Genomic DNA, 18,308 nt, shown 5'->3' on the forward strand with positions numbered 1-18,308 from the left:
GATAGGGGAAAGGTGCATATATGAAAATGCGCTGATATGAAAGAATGTCGAAACGTAGAATAAAACACACATATCTGCTCATATGAGCCGCGTTGTTCCATCGTGAGACGAGTCAGTATGAGCGGCTGAGCCACTTAAACAATAGCGGCTGTGATCCAGTTACAAATATTGGGCTGTTAATTTATTACTGATTCTCACTTTTCTTTAACTTCGTGATAGTTAGTTTGCGCGTGTGATAAAACATTATTAGAGCAAACTGTGCTCGCATAAGCGCTCATTTAAAGGCCGTGTTGTTCTCCTGCAATAACGCGGATGACATCGCTGACACCGTTGGTATATAACTGAGCGAGGCGGCTGTTTATGCTGCTGTACCGAATGTACCGTCTCTTGTTTCGGGTTTGACGCAGAGATAAAGAGTACGTCTCAGGAATTAAGAAATGTGTCAGCGTGCCAACACGTAAAAACCCACCCATCTACGTTGCGAATATGACCGGCAGCCTACGGGAACCGTGACGTACAGATGTTGGCACAGGCGTTGGACACATCGTTGTGTCCCCGCTTGCAGCTTATTGTGTACGCGGCGATCGACGCGAAGAGTAGTTTATTTCAAATCGCTAAAGCTAGAACTGGACTATAAAAGCACTTTCCTTCATCCTAACTTGCTTACTTTTCAGTATAGGTCCGCCGGTAGCGGGTGCGCGAACTCGACGGCGCCAGGCCTAACCTCCGCTGAACAGGATCAACATTGGCTGAAACTTATGTGCACGGATTGAGAGGGTCCAATCTTGTGCATTTCAACTTCGTAGGCATGTATTGACTCATTTTGAGCACGATTATTTACATATACCAACGAAGGCGTTGCGGCTATCGCGTTATCGGTTCGACGGCCGATCGCGCGGGGTTCGGTCGAATGATGGTCGGCACGCTGATTTTATCGGTGCGGTTGACAAGAAAGCCCGTCGCAGTACAACTCGCGCTCGTCGGTTACGTCTTGTAGGCCTGGTATGATAAAATGGTCCCCGCGACACAGTGCTGCATGGTCGGCCAATCGTAAGCGTCCGCGTCTTGTCGGTCTCGTATCGACCCAGTGTTACCGCGTCTTGAACGAGTACGTGAAGTCGGGCACACGCTGCCACTACCAGCAAGCGAGGACCGACGCTGCAAGATGTCTTCGTCAGCAACGTGTTTTTAAGTGTGGTCGAAGTGTAACGCAGGAGTTTATCGATAAATTTGCTATTACAGCCATCAATGCAAGGCGGCAACTACGTGGTTCCCTGTGCAGTCTGGACGAAGCCCTCGCTGCTTTCTGTTAAAAGCGGAGTTGCAGTCTTACGCTACGCACGTTTTCGGTACCGCACCGACGTCGAGCTACCAGTGAAGTTTCAACGAGGTACACAGCACGAGTTTGCACTTGCAGTAGCGCGCGTGCGAGCGCATTTTTTTTTTTTTTCGGGGGACGTTTTCCCGAGACAGGGCCGCACGGCCGCGCGCGCGACCCTTCCAAAACATTTCGCGACTAATCCGCCAGGGCAGGGCGCATGCGCCGTAGCGCCGTGAAAAAGGCGGATTGTCCCATAAAACTGCTGGACTAATGGCGATCAATTGGCTTAGTTCTACAAGCACACTGCTCATATACATGTTCGATGGCCACTGTATTCGAGCGTCTCATATAGTGAAACAGGCATGAAAAAGAATACTTGAGAGCTGGTATGCTGATGATGATGAAATAAACTTTAATTTTCGAGACAGTGTTCCAGAGCGTTTGAGCTGTGGATCACTCTAGGTGGGAGGGCCCCTCATTCCAGGAATCCTCTGGCCGCGATAGCATCCCGGGCTCTGGCGACAAGACGTCGTTGGTCGTCCAGGGCCGGGGTGGGTCTTCGGGGCGACACGGGCACTCGAGTAGTAACCAGAGTGTCTGGCACGACGCAGATCGGGCAGTTGTAGGTGTGCAACGTCGGGTGGATGCGATGCATGAGGATCCCATGGGTGTACGTGGTGCTCTGCAGTCTTCGGAATGCGGTGCTTTCCTCTTTGGTCAGTTTTGGGTGAGGTGGCGGGTGCACCCTGCGTCCCAGTCGGTAGTGTTGCAGGATGGCGTTATACGTGGGGGGTATTGGCTCCGCTTCCGCTGCGTCACCAGGCGGTCGGGGGTGTCGCGAGGCGGCGCGAGAGGCCCGGTTGACGAGATCGCGGGCCGCGGCGTGTGCCGCTTCGTTCCCCTCGTGCCCTGGTACCCACGTGGCGCATTCGTAGCTTTGCGGATGATGACATGATGATGATGGATGTGGATGATGATGGGACTACTGGTTAAAAAAAGCGCTGCTTTATGCCTGCCTTACGCAATTAAATTAAGATACACCAAAAACAGACAAATAATAAATACAATTAAGAGAGACTACGATTTATTAAGAAATTAACATGTTCTTACATTAGGGCTCTTAGGTACAACTCTGGCAATTTTCTCATATACAATGACATTATCCGAATTGTACAGGCAACACGTCCCAACACTGCCAAATGCACTTGCGCCACATTGAAGTGCATATGTTTGAAGAAATCTGTTCGGAGAGCACGCGGAACGTATAGTCTAAGAATCACTGTGAAGATTGTGGAAGCAATAGCAAACTACCACCATCTCCAGATTTTTAGATTCAACATTGTGCCTCTTGTCCCTTGGCATCTTGTACTCACCTTACAAAGTAAATTACAAACAAAAGCCGCGTGCACATCACATTTTTCTTTCTTCGTTTGCTCTTCACCTTCCTTTCCCCTCACGGCCCTCCGCGGTTTCGCATTCGCCAACCGCTCACGCCATGTCAGCGCGGCGGCGTATACTGGCCGGCGCGTCCCATTTCACTGCTGCTAGTGGTTGTTTTCCGGGAGTTGGTTGAACTAGAGTACAAGGTTGAACCCCCTAGAGTTCCAAACAATGTTGCCTGGTAACATGAATAACGATCTCTAACTGCACTCGCAAGCGAAACTTGAGGCTAAATCGTGTTCATATAGGCGCCGATATTTAAAATAGGCATTTATAGGTTTTGACTGTTTTGACTGCCGTCAGGCAACGCTTCAGGCTAGGCGACAATACTAGGTATCATTGGAAAGCGCAGAAAGTAAGCATTCTAACAAAATAAAGTTCAAATTTGTCTAATGAGCGCAGGAAGCACAGTGCGTCCGCAAACAATGACTAAAATATCGAGCGCGTGCCGCCGGAGTGGGACCGCCACCTTAACCCGCTACTTTGCTCGGTAAAACCAATATAAATATTCAAATTTCCCGCGAACAATCACGGAATGGAATTTATTACCAGAAGACGTGTTTCAACATGAAAATTTTGTAAATACCATTGCCAACATTGTATAATTGTGTCCTATTCATGTTTTCCATATTCTGCCACTCTGCTGTTAGTGACCAACCCTGTATTTCATTGACAGCACTACTGTTTCTTGGCGTTCCGAATATTCTATGTTTTATTTTTGCCCATCCTGCTTGGACCAATGAGGTTTACAGTGTCGTGTAAATAAAATAAAACTTCCATGCAAAAAAAAGCCGATATTCTCCATCAGACAATCCATCACAGGCCATCACGTGGTTCAGGTTCGCAAGTAAGAAAAGGGCTCGCGTCGCCAAATTTCCATCGTGCAGTTTACCACAAGCCGATTTTCTCCGGCACAATAACAATACTGCTATCCTGCTGGCAAGATAGTTGTGGAGGTTTACGTAAAACAAGAAAGACGAAAAACACGCGTGCACGTGGCGCCCGGCTCTCGCTCTTCACAGGTCGACCAAGACTTGTCACCGAGCACACTGAACCCTTTCTTCCCTTGTCATACGGGAGACCGCGAAACCGATCCCTCTCCCCTCCCCAATAGCAGCGCCGTAATGCCCGATGGCCTTGGCCGCTACTGGCGACTGTAGGGGTGAAACAGGGGTCAGTGCACGTAAGCATCGAAAATGGTGCACCGTAATGTGAGAGGCGCGAGCATATAAAGGAATAGGCCAGTTACTCAATGACCAGCCCTGGCAGCGAGAGAGAGAACACAACTGCCTTCTCTTCTCATTTTCGTTTTTTTTTTCAATCGCTTTTATAACCTCTGGAGTTGAGCCGTGCTCCCTCAAGGGCTGCAGAAGATAGCGCCAACCTTTCCTTTTCTCTTACCAAGCCACTTCTCTTTATAACCACAGTACGGAGCACTCTGGGCTGTAACCACGCAGTGGCAGAACGGTGAGGATCCGCACTACGTACGCCCTAGCAGTGCCCTGGGCTCCGCTAGGTGTAGAAGAGTGAGGGCCTGTTCTTCGCACTCTCTGTTCGCCTGTAAATACAGTTTGTCATACTTGTGCAACGTTTCCTGTCCGCTACTTCAGCCCCGCCGAGCTGTATCACATAGGGACCTTGTCCCTCAACACTACGGAAAAGAGACTTTACTGAGCCCTCGCTTTCTCTCGAAGTCATCGCTGGACAGACATGTTGAGGGAACACAAGCCGTACTACTTATTATAGTCATTCTGATCTATACTGTAAGTAAATAAAAAAACTTGGGGTACGCTTAAGCTTCACCTTTAACAGTGGAACGCGATAGCGTTATTAGATGTCCTTGATGCCGACACCTACAACGTATTTTCTGCGACATGGGGCCCGATCAAAATTTAGAAAGGCTCGCTTTTCGATATTCCCCTCAATATTGCTTAGAACCAAAGTGCAGCGAAACACCATGACAATTGGAGGACGCTTAAGCTTCACATTAAAGGGTGGAACGCGATAGCATTCAAAGATCCCTGGCTGCTTATCAGGCTTTTTTCTCGTATATTCAAATTACAATCCGACGCAATCACGCCTGTGGGTTGTGATTAAGTCGTAATTTACGATTTTGCTGACGGATTTTACGTTTAACGCCTTGCGCCACGCGGAGAGCCTGTGTGGTTCGGGATGATGTGGTTCGGCATGATTATTTCCGCCAGACGCCGATGCTTACGCCGACGCCGGGTTTTCTGCGACACGGGACCCTTAACGTTGTCGCGTTAAAATTAGCTAGCAGTTTCTTGCATTTCGCAGTCATCCCAGTGTTCCATGTCGTTTCTGCTTTGTGATTGAAAGAACTTGCATCATCAACCTTTCATGTGTGTCGCGACCAAGATTTTTTTTTTTTTGAAGTTGAACCACACCGTTAACGACGCAATGCTGCTTCCAAAGCTAGCTAATACTTCAGAGGAACTAAATCCAGTACCAGCCGTACTGGCGTGGCGGCTGTGGCGTTGCGCTTATTAAGCCCGAGGGCGTGCGATGCACTGCTCCAAATGCTCGACGCTGCCGGGCATTATGTACGACGCAAAATACCTTATTTCGCTATTCGCTTACCTAAATACGGCCTTCTGCAACTCTGGTTAAATGTAGGCGTAAAAGGTAGAGCCCACTGCGATAGCGTTTCACTCCTTTTTTTTTTCACTGTGAAAACCAGCGTTACTCGGGCATAGTGGGCAGCAACGTGCCCAGACAGAGCTTAAAATTCTCGCTGTTCCGATAATCGGTTAAAATTAAACAAACGTGACTATACATGTGGGCTCTGTGTACACATTTTAAGAAACACAGCAAATGAATAGCTGAACTGAAATGGCGACCGCACACACGGACGTAATCCAGGTTCTTTACATCTTTCCTGTTTACGCGAGCGAGCCAGAGACGCCGACGCTCCTCCGACAATCCCACCTGATACCTACTTCGGCATCCAATCAATTTTATTTGCAGTATCGGCGGCTTTTCCGTCCCCCCGCAGGGGCGTCTGCGTCAGCAGGCGTTTGGTGTGTTGCGACACCACGTACCCGAGCACACGAGGTTTGGACCCTCCCGCGTGTAGCCGTGCGCGGCTTAGCCGTGTCCGGGGAAAAGAGGATCCTGGGGGTTGAGCCGATGCCGGGTGTTCGGACCTTTATGGCCCCTCGGCGGAGGCAACACACCTCTTTGGCCTCCGCTTCACGTAGACGGTACCCCCGGACTGACCCACCCGGGGGAAATCGGCAGTCGCCTTTTCCTATCCCCCTCTTCAACCTTTTTGCTTTCCTCTCCTCTTTCTCACTTTCCTGTCACCTCCTCTCTTCCATGACTTCCGTTACTGTTTCCTGGTGGCATGGGTTAACCTTGTGTGTTCTACCCAACCTTGGGTGATATCACATTGGGTTATAGCGGCGGTGTACAGCTGGCGCTTGCAAGCTTATTTTTCATACGTTTGTAGCGTCCCCTTGTTGGACTCGGTGGTGGGTGGCTGCCACCGCTGCCGAACGCATACCAAAATTTATGGCTACGCATTTCCCTCCATTGACACCTGATCGTTCCCTGAAGCGGGGGCACACCGAAGCAAACTTCAAGATTTTTGTACAGAGCAAGGAAACGTTTCCGCGGTTCAATGTTATACATAGCGACATGTCAGGAAAACCAGTAAGAAAGCTGTCCCCATTCCTAGTTGCGAAGTGCCTAGGAGAAACACTAGGGCCAGGCCATAAAGTTACGAAAATGACAAGCGGCGATCTGCTTATTGAAGTCCGAGACACAATCCAGTATGAAAAGCTATCCAACCTGAAAACCTTTGGCGACATCCCAATCACTGTGACTGCACATCGTTCGATGAATACCGTCCGAGGGGTGGTATCGGAGGATGACTTGCTTGAGTTGACTGACGCCGAACTGCTCGAGGGCTGGAAGGACGAGAATGTCATCAATGTCCAGAGAATTAGGATTAAACGTGACAACAAAGAAATACCCACTAAGCACATAGTATTAACTTTTGGATCCAGCATTCTTCCCGAAACGCTCGTGACAGGCTACACAAAGATCCGAGTACGCCCGTATATTCCTAACCCCCGACGATGTTTCAACTGCCAGAGATATGGTCACGGTTCACAAACATGCCGAGGCCAGCTCACCTGTCCCAAGTGCGGATCGAAGGACCACTCTTCCGAAAACTGCGAAAATGCACTCCACTGTGTGAACTGTGATGGCGGGCATGCCGCATACTCGCGCTCGTGCCCGTCTTGGAAAACAGAAAAGGATATTATTGCATTGAAAGTAAAAGAAAACATTTCATTCGGGGAAGCACGAAAACGCATGTCATTCCTGAAAGGCACAAGATACGCTGATGCGGCGCGTAAAGGGGCAGCACCGCAACAGCCTCAGGCACCCCTTCGGCCCACGCACAGTGAGCCGGCGGTTGTGCCATCTGTCCCCTTGGCGGCAGTGGGTAAATCTACTCCGCCCCTCTCCAAACAGGGCCCTTCAACCTCTGGGCTGTCGGGTCAGGGAGCCTCTCCACGCGTGGCGAGGCCTCTAGCAAGGTCACAAAGCCTGCACAGGCGGGCATCCAGTGCCTCTTCCGAGGCAATGGACACTACACAATGCTCCTCGGCGCTCTCAGCGTCGAAGGAGCAACGGGGCTCACTTGACCGCTCAAGAAAAGAAAAAGCGGTTCGAGTGACTGCTCCAGGAAAAGCTTCATAAGCGTAGAATTTCCTTGTACGCAGATAGCTCTGTTTATTTCCTACGAAAATGGATACCCAAATAATTCAATGGAATACCAGAGGGCTTATGCATAATTTAGACGACGTCAAAGAACTCCTATACGAATTTCAACCACGGTTATTCTGCGCACAGGAAACGCACCTAAAATCCACCCAAACAAGTTTTTTGAAGCAATATTCCATATTCCGAAAAGACCGTGAGGATGGCCTCGCGGCATCTGGTGGTGTGGCAATTATAGCACAGAGGTCTGTTGCTTGCCAGCACCTGCGCCTACAAACAAATTTAGAGGCAGTAGCCATTAGAGCTATACTCTTTGACAGGCTTGTGACCGTCTGCTCTCTCTATGTCCCACCTGATTTTCGTCTGGAGCTTAGAGAGTTTGAGAAACTAATAGATCAGCTCCCCGAGCCATACATATTGACAGGAGACCTAAATGCTCATAACACTCTCTGGGGTGACCCGCGCTGCGACGCAAGGGGCCGTGTGATTGAAAACTTTCTTTTGTGTTCTGGTGCGGTCCTCTTGAATAAGAAGGATCCCACCTTTTATAGTACCACGCATCACTCTTATTCCTCTATAGACTTAACCATATCCTCTGCAGCTATGATGCCATACTTAGATTGGAGGGTGATCAAAAATCCGTACGGCAGTGATCACTTCCCAATAGTCCTAAACCTCACGAAACAGGTAGAATATACTCCGCATATACCCAGATGGAAACTCGACAAAGCCGACTGGGAATGTTTTCGAAAATGTACACATTTGAAACAAGATGACATCGCGGCCTCCAGCATTGATGACGCAGTGGCGTACTTCACAGCATTCATTATTGATGCTGCTTCTAAGTCCATCCCGCAAACAAATGGATTTTCTAATAAGCGACGTGTTCCCTGGTGGAATGAGGAATGTAGGAAGGCGCGTAAAAACCAAAACAAAGCTTGGGGGCTTTTACGAGAGTCTCCAACTGTAGACAACTTGATTAACTTCAAGCGCATAAAGTCCCAGGGAAGGAGAACACGCCGACAGGCGAAAAGGGAAAGCTGGGAGAAGTACCTAACAGGCATTAACTCATATACAGATGAGAAAAAAGCTTGGGACAGGGTGAGGAAGATAAAAGGACGGCAGACACACACGATGCCGTTAGTAAATAACCAAGGGAACAGCATAGAAGATCAAGCGAATTCTCTTGGGGCCCACTTTGAACTTGTATCTAGTTCTGCACACTACTCGCAAACATTCTTGAGACATAAAGAGATTATAGAAAGAAAGCCACTCGAACGCAAATGCACGCCCACTGAAGGGTACAACAGTTTTTTCAGTATGCCTGAACTGCGCGCGGCACTGATCTCCTGTAATCAGTCTGCTCCAGGACCTGATCGCATCTCATATGAAATGATCCAACACGTACATCCTGAAGCCCTAATCACGCTTCTCTCACTGTTTAACGCAATATGGGAAGCAGGGTACGTTCCGTCTTCTTGGAGGGAAGCCATTGTAATCCCCATCCTCAAGGAGGGAAAAGAACCATCCTTGGCCAGTAGCTACAGACCAATAGCACTGACTAGTTGTCTGTGCAAGCTCCTTGAAAAGATGATAAATCGGCGCCTAATCCACTATTTAGAAACCAACAAATTACTAGATCCGTACCAGTGCGGTTTCCGGGAAGATAGGTCAACGACAGATCACCTTGTCCGCATAGAGTCAAATATAAGAGATGCGTTTATACACAAACAATTCTTCTTGTCAGTATTTTTAGACTTGGAAAAAGCCTACGACACTACCTGGCGATATGGAATTTTACAGGATCTTTCTTCGATGGGTATCCGTGGAAACATGCTAAACATAATCGAGAGCTACCTGTCTAAACGCACATTCCGTGTGAGAGTTGGCGCTGCTCTGTCCAGGCCATTCATCCAGGAGACCGGTGTTCCTCAAGGTGGGGTGCTTAGCTGCTTGCTATTCATTGTGAAAATGAATTCTTTGCGCTCAGCAATACCGCATACAATGTTTTACTCAGTTTACGTAGACGACGTTCAGATAGGTTTTAGGTCTTGTAACCTTGCAATTTGCGAACGGCAAGTGCAGATCGGTTTAAACAAGATTTCTAAATGGGCGGACGAAAATGGGTTTAGAATAAATCCTACAAAAAGCACATGCGTTCTTTTCTCGAAGAAGAGAGGGTTGGTCCCACAACCAAGCATAGAACTTAATAGGGAACGTCTACAGGTGAAGAGCGAGCACAAATTCTTGGGCGTAATACTAGACTCCAGGCTAACGTTCATTGCGCACATAAAATACATCAAAAGAAAATGCCTAAAAACGATGAACCTACTAAAAGTTCTGTCACACACAAGCTGGGGCAGTGACAAGAAGGGCCTTATGACCTTGCACAAGAGCCTCGTATGTACGCGCTTAGAATACGGATCCATAGTCTATCAGTCGGCTACACCAAGTGCCTTGAAAATGCTGGACCCAGTTCATCATTTAGGAATTCGCCTCGCGACCGGTGCCTTCAGGACAAGTCCGATACCAAGCCTCTACGTAGAGTCTAATCAGTGGTCTCTGCATCTGCAGCGATCCTACTGCAGTTTTACATATTTTCTAAAAGTGCATTCAAACTGTGCACATCCTTCACATTCGACCATAAACGATACGTCATGTGCAGTACTTTTCCAGAACCGACCAGCTGCGAGACAACCCTTTTCATTGCGTGTAAGGGAGCTCAGCAAAGAAATGGGCATCCCACTCCTCGATCATCATTTAATTGCTCCAGCGAAGCTCTTGCCGCCGTGGCACTGGCAGGTCATAGAATGTGACACATCGTTTGTAGATGTTACAAAACACGCTCCAGAAGCACATATTCGTATGCATTTTCGCGAACTTCAGGCAAAATATTCGTGCCCAGAATTTTACACTGACGCATCTAAGTCTCATACTGGTGTGTCCTATGCAGCCGTTGGCATATCGTTTTCGGAGTCGAATGTCCTGCACCCGGAAACAAGTATTTTCACTGCTGAGGCATATGCAGTAATGTCAGCTGTACAGCATATTAAGAAAACAAAGCTACCAAAAGCCGTTATATTTACAGACTCTTTGAGCGTTGTAAAATCTCTAATAACATTCTATAAACGGAAGAATCCTATACTCAACGATCTTTATTCAATCTTGTGCACAACATATATGTCTAACCAGCATGTCATCATATGCTGGGTTCCTGGACACAGAAACATCGAGGGTAATACGCTTGCCGACCATGTAGCTACATCCACTAAAAATCCAAGCAATTCTGCCGTAGCAGTCCCTGCCACAGACTTGAAACCTTTCTTACGGAAGAAGATTAGGAGCTATTGGCAACACACATGGGATGCTGAAACCAATAATAAATTACATGTTATTAAGCCAAACTTAGGAAATTGGCCACCTATAACGAAAGTACGACATACTGAGGTTATTTTCTGCCGTCTTAGGATAGGGCACACATATGGCACTCATTCCTACTTGCTGACCAATGATGCACCACCTGTCTGTGATAGATGTGGCGAGGCGCTGACGGTCCTTCACATCTTGATAGAGTGTCGGGAATTAGAAGATCAGAGGAAAAAGTATTTTGCCCCTGTATACAGACAACACATTCCCCTTCACCCTGCAATGTTTCTCGGAATAGAACCGATTTTTGACAGTAAAACAGTTTCGAGATTTCTACATGACGTTGGTAAATTGCCAGTTATCAGACCACGGTATTCGTAGCATACCCTCTTACTAGAGGCCACTGCTGCGACAGCTCTTTTGTAGAGCACCTGCCTCCCAGCCCTTAGGTTCAAGGGCCTTGTTGAGGCACTTGTGCTAGTGTCATCAAAGTGTTTTACACCATTTCTTCATAACAAAACTTTCATGGTCATAGCGCAAACCTGCACTCATTGCCATTATTTTAATATTCATATATTTTATGAAAGTCGCAGCGACTGATTTTAGGCCCTTTACAGCCACGCTACATCCACCGTTCAGAGATAATTTTTGCATCGCATAAACGTCTCATTGAAAACTCCTCACCACGTGCCTGGCGCTCTTTGGCCATATCTGGCCCTTGCGCCAAAAAACCCCATACATCATCATCATCATCATGGCTTTTCCGTCCGTACGCTTCTTCGTATTTCGCCATATACGCGTCGCATTACTCGAACGACACCTCGATACATCGGGACGTGCTTCCAAAGGCAAGAGACGAGCGATATTCTCGCCTTTCATTTCGGGCGCACCGCGATTCGCAATTTCGTGCGCTCGCATTGCCGAGTTGTCACTTTCGGCAAGCAGTACAGCCCGGTTCCTGGCTCCATGCTCGTTTTCTGTGTGGCAGACTTGCTTCTCGCACTGCAGCCGATCATGACACACATCGGCATTGCGACGCTGTACCGTATTCGAACACGCACAGCGCGAAGGCATCGCACCCGGCACACGTTGTAAAGGGCGGCGCCACGGTAGCAGTTCTCCGTAATGGCGGCCAGGTATCCCATACACCCCGGATGTAACGTCCGTGAAAACTATGTATATATTCGTATTACTTTGTAAAAATGACAAAACGTTTTTTTCTCACTTTTTTCGGTACGGGAAAGGGGAGAGAGTAGAGAGAAAGGGAAAGTCACAATACACTGTGCCAAACAGGCTTTCTTGCACCCCGCACGTGCAAACAACCCGCTCCAAACCTGAAGTACACCATCGCACCAACTGTCGCTGTTCGTAGAACGCTTCAGTTGGGCAAGTTAAGTGCACTTACGGAGAGTGTCACTCGGTTTAAGTGCACTTTGCCCAATCTAAACGTCGCAAGTGGAGTGTCACTCGCTGCAAAGTGCACTCCGGTCGAAGTGCGTTCACAGAACGCACTTTGCTGGCGACGAGTGCATAGCCTCGTCGCCAGCGGTTTCAATGGTACAAAATGTAATGCATAAAAAAGGACACAGAAGTTTATTTTAGTGGTTGAACAGCTCTTGCGCACAAATAATAACCTAAAACGCGTTCATGTTCTGTTCGAGCAGGATCAAATGCCGCCTTGTCGCACGCCGCTACGTCGTTCTAAATTGGCTAGGCATTTTTCTTGGCCGGCATTGACTTGGCACACTCTTAAATAAAAAATATTTTCGTTTTTTGTTGAAAAAACATTGGTTAAGTTTGTTTTAATTAATCATACAACGTAAGACAATCACTTTTTTAGAAGTGCTTTTCTTTTTAATCTACGTTTTCACAAAACGCGCTCGTAGTCTGTCGCCATTTTTTTTTTTTTTACTGCGAGTGCACTCTGTTTTGCCGTTTAGAACCGCGTAGCCTAAAGTGTCACTCAAGGTCCCGAAGTGCACTCCCCGTAAGTGACAGGGGTATAATTTGCGCGCAGTTTGCGGGGTGTCAAGTGTCCGGCGCTTCTGCCACAGCGACCTCAGCAGTGCTGTTTTAGGTGGGGGAGTCCTCCTCGTCACATCGTCAGCGGCCCCCAGCGCGGGGGTGCTTTGGCTCCAGAATGGAGGATATACAACAATCATTGCATTCTACTGGTGCTAACATATGGGGCAGATACTTGGAGGTTAACAAAGAAGCTCGAGAACAAGTTAAAGACCACACAAAGAGCGATGGAAGGGAAAATGTTTGGCCGAATGTTAAGAGACATGAAGAGAGCGGTGTGGATCAGAGAACAAACGGGGATAGCCGATATTCTAGTTGACATTAAGCGGAAGAAATGAAGCTGGGCAGGCCATGTAATGCGTATGAAGGATAACCGGTGGAACATTAGAATTACAGAATGGATACCAAGAGAAATGAAACGCAGTCGAGGACAGCAGAAAACTAGGTGGGGTTATGGAGTTAGGAAATTTGCAGGCGCAAGTTGGAATCGGTTAGCGCAAGACAGGGGTAATTGGACATCACAGGGAGAGGCCTGTAGACATTATATATATATATATATATATATATATATATGTATATATATAGGCTGATGAAAAAAATGCATGGATGCAAGAGCTTTCAAAGATGGTCATGCACACAAGCACAGCTAAGCTCCAGTGGCTTTCCTCGAGGATGGTTCTCGAGCAGTGCACAGACAAGCGTTATCTGAGTACATGTTGTCCACTGTGTTTAGTGTCGCGCACAGGGAACAGGCTTTGTTGTCAAAATAAAGGGCAATGACCGAGGGTTTGCAGTTGCAATGAGACTCAAACGTACTCTGCAGCGAGCTTGCCTAGTGGAATATTCCTTCGGGTGAGAGACATTCAAGAAGTGAATCCCATGATCATATTGGAAGAGTCTGGGGTGCCTTCTAAGTGGGATGTTTCGAAATGGGAATAGTCCTATTTTAGGATGGAGTACTTTACGTGTTGAGGAGGTGGGAGTGTGGCCTGAATGAAAGTTCAGGGTGAAAAGAGACTGAAAAGGATATAGCAGTGCACGTTGTACAGCCATGCCTTCATGAACAAACTAAGATGACATGAAGATTGTGTAAATAATTTTAACAGCTGATATGGGTGTTTGTGCCCCCTGAGGAAAGTAGTTTGATTTTTGTTGTTGCTTGAGGGCATAATTGACCTTAGGCATAATGTAGTGATTGCCCTTCTATATGCAAAATATAGCTACATTGTCTGATGCCATTCCTCCAAGGAATTCTGCTCTTGTTCAGTTGTGTTGTAGATCAATTTGAGATCAATTGCTGTAAAAGTAGTTTGAGATGTTGTCAATTGAGGCACTTTCAGTAAAGTATTTTGTGGCTCAGTTTTTCTCTATCTAGAGCTAAACAACAAGAATATGAAATGGTTAAAAAAAAGGTAATCGTGTGTGTGTGTAAGGTCGATGTGGGTGCTTTTGTCAAGATTGAAGTAACGTGGCACACCGATATATCTGCCAGCGAGCTGTTTCAGAATGAATGGGCCCAAAGTCAGGCGAGCAAATGAGCGTTTAATTACGCTATCACGATGCTCAATTTTTTTTTTGCCTATATATGTGCAAAAAGGGTGCGGCATAAATGTGTCCGACATGGCATCCGTTTCAAGTGAAAAGCTAAACTTATACTGGTAATGAATATTCGTGTTACGTTACTTATAAAATGACCGCAAATTTCGGTTTCGGTTTTGAAAGCGAAACCTGATCCGCGCCACAAGTAGCCAATCGGCGTCGTCGCTTAGCCACAACGTGCACGTGCTTCATTGGCAGCCTGAGTCCACGCGTCTCATGCTGTAATCGCCGTAGCTTTCGAACGCCGTCATTTGAGAGCTGTGCGAACACAAGAGTCTGGGGTGCCTTCTAAGTGGGATGTTTCGAAATGGGAGTAGTCCTATTTTAGGACGGAGTACTTTACGTGTTAAGTTGGAATCAGCTAGCGCAAGACAGGGGTAATTGGAGATCACAGGGAGAGGCCTTCGACCTGCAGTTGACATAAATAGGCTGATGATGATGATGATGATGATGATGATGATGATGATGATGATGATGACCCTTACACCCACAGCATACGGCGCTGTTGTACAGGGTCGTCCACTCTTGGGGTGAACACGGCTCCGCGTGGCCGCGCTCCGCGCAGCGCCGGTGCCTCCGGGGCGGCCGCGCATCGAAGCAAATCGGCGCAGGCGCACAGGGGCATAGGATAAGTGCTTCGCGTCGTCTGCTACAGCGCAGACGACGCGAAGCACTTCCGCTCTTGCTTTGCCGTAGAATACACGGCGATAAACGCAGGCGACCGAGCGCCCGAGGTGGCGTCGCGGTAAAACGCGGTAAATTTAACTCTGAGAAATAGCGTGCGCACGGTAAACGGTATGGCTCGTTTAGCGTTCTGCGCATGCGCATTTCGATCCCGCTATTCCGGTAACCACGCTAAACTAAAACTGTCTATTAACTGGATCATTTTCCGGCTGGTTTTGTCTACAGCTTTGTCAACAGCCAGCTTAATCAATGTGCATAAACAGATGCAAGCTTCTCAGAAGACAAACGACATTTTTTTTTTTTTTGTAATTGACGAGGGTAAACGAACAAAGTGCATCCGGAGAAGCCCATCAGGCGCGCTTTTCACGATTTGTGTCATGACGTGATGAGACTAGCGCGCTGTTTCCTGCATCTCTTGATGCTATATCGTATTTGGTTACCCGCCGTGGTTTCTCAGTGGCTATGGTGTTGGGCTGCTGAGCACGAGGTCGCGGGATCGAATCCCGGCCACGGCGGCCGCATTTCGATGGAGGCGAAATGCGAAAACACCCGTGTACTTAGATTTAGGTGCACGGGTGACCCCAGGTGGTCCAAATTTCCGGAGTCCCCCACTACGGCATGCCATAATCATAATCAGATCGTGGTTTTGGCATGTAAAACCCCATAATTTAATTTAAATACCGAATTTGGTCAATTGACACCAGCCATAAATTTCGCAGAGAATTAGAGAGCGATTGTTCAATCGTGCTTATATATTTGATCATGTTTGTCATTGATTCTACCACTAAGGCGGGCAAAAAAGAGTGACAGTAACTAAGGGGTGACATCCGCGGCTCTGTTACGGCCGCGTTAATGCCGCTTGTAGGTGGGCGTGGATCGCTTTACGTAATGTAGGAAACTGATTTGGCAGTAATTTTACGCCCTATTTTCATCTTTCTAGATCGAATAAGAAATACAGTTTATTTTTGTTGTCAGACTGCATGTAATATCGCTCAAGCGGTGCCGATCCTTTGACGCATACATTACGCGGTAAGTCGCGTTCTCAATTAAAGGGATCGTCGGTCAATTGTTTGATAGCATGGATAAGCTCGTGTAAAATAGGTGGCGCGGACCTTTCCGTATTTATTCACATTTTTTTTCGTGTCCCTGTAGTCAGTGCACGCAGCATTCGAATGCTGTTTCTGTTCATTTTGAATAGGTGGTTGGAGTGGGAAATCTATAATCGACGCGCCAGTTTTCCAGCTTACATTACGTCTTGCCGGGTAATTAAGTCGTTATTCGCTTCCACTTCATTTCACCATTACCTCGGAATAGGTCAAATGCATATTCTCACTAAAATTTAATAATTTGGTAATTGTGGGGTATACGTGCCGACAGTGGCGTAGCCAGAAATTTTGTTCGGAGGGGGGTGGGGGGGGACTCACCTTCCAGCAAGGCCTCCTCCATATAGAATTTGTCGAGGGATCAAATACATGAATAATAACTGCATTGCCAATGCCATTGTATATTAGATGCTGCAAACGAATTACTGTCAAGTAAAATATGTATTTTTTTTCGTAAAAGACAATATTCGTATGTCCAAAAAATTGTGGCAGAAATAACTGGTATCAATGCTTCCGCGTTTCTTTTTTGTCTGTTTAATAAGTAAAGAAAATATCACACGAACTTTAGAACTATATCAGTTCGAAACCAGCAAAGCATTGCATGCAGCTGATATGAAAAACGTAAAGGCCATGAAATGAACAAGCTCGGGACAAGTATTTCGATGAATCTTTGTCATTCAAGAACCTTGTTTACATTTTTGTACATATACAACGGCTAGGGAAAAACCTCAGTGACGCTGTCCTTCATTGCAATAGATTGCGATGCAGCAGCTGTTAGCGGTCGTGTATTGTAATTACACTTAGATTATAGTCGCAACAGTGAGTACATAATGTTACGGGAAGGAAGAAACGTACTGGTTTTACAGACGGGTTTTAATGGCTACGCAGAGAAGCGAAAACCCAGAATCTTCTTTGTCGTCTCCCAGGGCACCAACCATGTCTTCTTCTTTCCACCTTACGCACTGTGACAATATAAAAAGCAGGTGTTCTGCAAAATATACATTAGAAATGCGAAGATAGAATGGAAGATACAAATGCGAACATACAACTTGATAGAGGGAAGGAAACTGTCGCTGGAAACAAAGTTCACTGCTTGTATACACAAAACCTCGCAACAACATATTTAAATATACGTATAAGTCGCCAATACTACGTATTTAAGCAGACGTCACTGTATATAATGCGTCAAACAAGACAAACAAACATGTTGCGCAGTCACAGATAGTAAACTTTACGCATAGAAAGGCAGACGATCCAGGCAAGATTAAAACTATGATCGCAGAAATCGTGCTATGTACTTGGGTCATGCGGCGGTCGCGACAGCACCATATGGGTAGAATAATAGAGGAAGGAGCAGAAATCAGTACGGAAAGGTGTAATTTAACTGGATGCAAAGTGACAACAAATATTCTGCATCCAAAATTAAATAAGAGTATTGCTTCGGTTCAAAAAAGAAGTAAAAGCAGGTAGCGGAAAGAAAAGGCCAAACGAAAGCCACAGATGATGCGGCAAGTTGAACTACCCAATATCCGAGTGTGTTTGTTGGGAAACGCCGCCGCATGGGCCGGGCTTTCAATGAGCGAGGTCGGTCAAAATTGGTTATTGATGTCCTCGTAATTTTCGTATTCACATGATAATTTTCATCGTGATGCTAACTGTTAAAATCAAGGGCGAAAATTTCTGCGGTTTTAAAAGCTAATGAATGCAGTCATACGTTTTCATAATTACGAGTTTATGGACTTGAAGGAAAAGAGCTTTTTACTTGCATTGATTTTTGCTGCTTCGCTATCTAAAGGACAATTACTTCACTCGGCGGGGAAGTTTAGCGAAGCGGTTAATGACTTCGGACACGTTGATGCCGACGCCTCTGTGGGCGTATAGAAGCGCCAGCCTAACCATGCGTTCCTCAGACATTGTAGAGCGCAAGTAGTTTTTTAGTAATCTCATGTTTAAAAAATATTCTCTCTGTGCTGGTAGTGGTCACTGGAAAGGTAACTAGAATCTGCAGCAGTTTGTACACA

Source organism: Dermacentor silvarum, chromosome 1 (genome assembly GCF_013339745.2).
Source record: "Dermacentor silvarum isolate Dsil-2018 chromosome 1, BIME_Dsil_1.4, whole genome shotgun sequence".
Lineage (NCBI taxonomy): Eukaryota > Metazoa > Arthropoda > Arachnida > Ixodida > Ixodidae > Dermacentor > Dermacentor silvarum.